Genomic DNA, 3,753 nt, shown 5'->3' on the forward strand with positions numbered 1-3,753 from the left:
AACGGGAACACAAAAAGAGACTGGGAAAGGTACTTTGGGAAAGACGCGTCTTACCATTTTTAGTCAATGTTTTTTGGTTGTTTATGAGTTTGAACACTTTTCCATGTTTTATAAATCATTTGTCTCGATTTTCCTGCCGTCCTTTTCCGTTTTTCAATATCATGTATGTGTCTGTCTGAGCATGTGTTTCTCTGTGTGGGTCTATATCTGTATGTGTGCATTGTGTGTGAGTGTGTCTGTCTGTCTGTCTGTCACATGGTTACTGAGGCCTGAGAAGGTTTAGACATGCTCACGGTGCCCTTCTGCCTCTGTCTCTCACCTAATGTTGCAGTCACGAGCCTTCGTGCCCAGCTTGTTCCCGTTATGTGCATCCCTCCCGGGTCAGGATAATTATTCATTTCTGCCTTTAAGGTGGAAGTGGGTTTGCTTTCTGCATTTAATCCCTAATTCTGTTTAGAAGTTATTGGCAGCCCCCTCCCCCCCCAAAAAAGTCTCTTCAGAAGGACACTGACTAGCGTGCCTGAATCGTTTACTGTGCTGGCACTTTGCTACCTGGAAGAGTCCTGGCTCATCATCCAGTTGCTAGCTGTGTCCTGCCCGATATCTGGACTCCGAGGATCACATCCAACAGGGACACAAATCCCAACGAAATCCACATCAACTTCTAGAACTTATCCCCCAGCCGGGCGCGGTGGCACAGGCCTTTAATCCCAGCACTCAGGCAGGCAGAGGCAGGCAGATTGATGTAAGTTCGAGGCCAGCGTGGTCTACAAAGCAAGCCCAGGACAGCCAAGGCTACACAGAGAAACCCTGTCTCAGAAGGAAAAAGAGAAAAGAAAGAAAGAGAAGAACTCCTCCCCCAGTTTTGAATGCCTTCAAGTTCAGAGCTTCTAAATCATAGGATGGTTTTTGCTCTCAGGGCGAGACTTGCTCTAACTTCAAACACTTCTGCATAACTGTGTCTGCCAAGCAGATAGTGCTTGGCGCCTAGATTCCCCTTTTGCCGTATAATTTCCATTTCCATCCCCAAAGGTCAGAAAACTGCACCTGACCCCTAACTCCGAGCCCTTACAGCATGCTGGCATCTTCGCTCTCACAGTGTCGTTGCTGGGCATTTGAGTTCTTTTCACAAGCCTGCCCATCGAGCGATGCCTGAACTGGTACATTCTTCCTCTTTGCATTTTTAAATTCTCAGGGTTTTGTTTTTTTTTTTTTTTTTTTTTTTAAACAAATGTTACAACCGGATATTTACTGGTGTTGGTTTGGACTTCCTGGGTCATCATCCTGTTCAAACCAGCTTGACTCAGTCACAGATTGGTGGCTCATCGACTGTCTTCAGCATCCAGGCACCCTCACCGCTTCACTTATGTCTTTGAACATCAAGTTCGCGATGAGGAAACTGAGGCTCCAAAGTCAGAAGACTGCAGCGGGGAGCTGAGGAGAGTGCTTCTAAAACCAGGGCACGTGACCAGAGCAGAACAGCACTAGTGTCACACCGTGCACTGTGAAGACACACTTGACCCACGTGACCCTAGCGGTGCCACCAGCCCATCCGCTTCCTGACGTCCAAGGTTCTCCAAAGACACCGGAGAAGCTGGGCTCGGGAGATCAAGCTCTCTAACACAGATCCAAGACTCTCCATTGCACAACTCCGGAGTCCAGCATTCTTTCTGGGCATCCGTTTTCAGTCAGCTGGGGACCCTTTTCATCTGGTCCGTCCTTGCCCATTTCAAAAGTGAGAATGTTTTGAAAAACTTTGCTCACTGACCTGACGGAATTGATTTCATCAAGCTTAACCACTCATGTACACCCTGTTTAATTAACCTGATTGAGAAGACTCATGTTTGAGTGTTTGAGTGTGCCGAACCCAGGCGGTTCCCTAGGTTCCTTCTGAAATGTTTTCAATCCTCATGGCTAGTAAGTCTAGAACACTCAGAGAATCCCCATCACGTACTTTTCACAAAACTCACACAATTTTGTGATTTCGACATCTTTTCCAGGGGTGGATTTCCCACTATTTAATCGTTTTCCATCTAAGAGCAATTCTGAGAGCTTTTGTAGATGGCTGCGCTGGTTTCTTATTGTCAGCCGGGGACCCGAGTACCACCTTGCTCACTTGCTCATTTCCCATCACCTGGGGTATATAGCTGTGTGTGCATGTGTGTGGGTGGGTGGGTGTGTGGATGCATGTCTCCATGCAAATCTGTGTATTTGTGCACTCAAGCGCAAAGAGCAGAAGAGGACATTCAGGGTCCTTTTCTGTCAAGCTCCACCTAATGCTCTTAAGACAGGTCTGGCAGAACCTGGAACTCACCATTTTCCAGCTCTGCAGGCCCCAGAGATCCTTCCCAACTCTGTCTCCTGCAGAGCTAGAGTCCCAGGTCTGTGTTCCTCCATCCCCTCTTTTTTATGTGGGTGCTAGGGACTCAAACTCAGGTAGTCAGGCTTACCCAGCAAACACCCCCATCCCCCCAGCCTCTGCTCTTCTTCCTTTGAGTCAGGGGTAGATTTCTAACCCCCTACCTCAGCCTCTGTGGTAGCTATGAGGACTACTCAGTCATATACCACCCATGTCTAACTCTCCAGTTCTCGGTGTTTTGAACAATTCTTTAACTAGACAAGGAGGAAGCTAAGTTGCAAGTGTGTATCTCTGGCTCTTTTTTGTCAAGCATTTGCGTTTTAGCATTTCTTTATGCAAAGCCCTGTCCCTCTCTTTGGTCTACTGGCCAACCAGCTTTAGAAACTTTCTGGGTACTGAGATCTTGTCCTGAGTCTGTGCTCCTCCTGAGCTTCGGTGCAGCATTACGAGCTGAGGCCCCTCCTGCATGCTTTCTGTAATCCTCCATCTTCTTTAGAGTGTGTGGAAGCTGTCTGAAACTTGGAGGTCGTCAGCTGCCATCCTTCACTCCAGCACTTCTTCTCTGCCCTGTAGTGACAAGTCTGGAATTTTGGTTTATTTAAAAACACAGAACTGTTATGAGACGAAGTCTCCATTTTAATCCCAGGACTGCTTCGGACTGTTCACAGCAGCTATGATTTCCCTCGTGCTCTAGCAGAGGTGTGGCTTTGCCAACCGCAGATAGTTTCTGCAATCGTATGACATTTGGAATGCTGGAAACTCTTCAGAGCGTACGTAAATGCCAGAGCCCCAATAGGAGAGTTGGTGGTTGTTGGTCATTCATGAGGGTTGGTTGTGGCTTGTTAGTAGTCATGCTCAAATAAGAAACAAGAAAAAAGAAATTAGATTCAAGGATCTCTATGTATCTCTCTCCCCTTATCAGTCTTTCTCCTTTATCTGGTGATAGGGGATGAAAAGGGGTGGAGGATACAGGGTAGGAAGAACCCGCATAGTAGCAAAGACCATTTATAAGTAAAGAAGAAACTAGATTCAGATCTCTCTCTCTCACACACACACACCTCTATCCTCTCTCTCCCATCCAGTAATGGAGGTGAAGATGGTGGGGTTGGGGTAGCATACAGGGTTGGAAAAAGAAGAACCCACGAAGTGGTAAAAAGGCCCTCTACGCTCTCCCTCACAAAGACCGTTCCGGGTTAGTTCCTACCACCTAGACAGGGTTTGGGACTCCCCCTAGCTTTAGCCCCACTCCAGGTTAATACCAAGAAACACCAGGACCTTGTCCTTAGTGCCCTCATCCATACTGAGTGTGACGATGGGATTTCCCTCTGGAAGCACACAGTTGTTGCTAATAGTGATATCATATATACTGAAAAGCTTTGAGGTCACAGTGTAAT

Source organism: Meriones unguiculatus, chromosome 18 (genome assembly GCF_030254825.1).
Source record: "Meriones unguiculatus strain TT.TT164.6M chromosome 18, Bangor_MerUng_6.1, whole genome shotgun sequence".
Lineage (NCBI taxonomy): Eukaryota > Metazoa > Chordata > Mammalia > Rodentia > Muridae > Meriones > Meriones unguiculatus.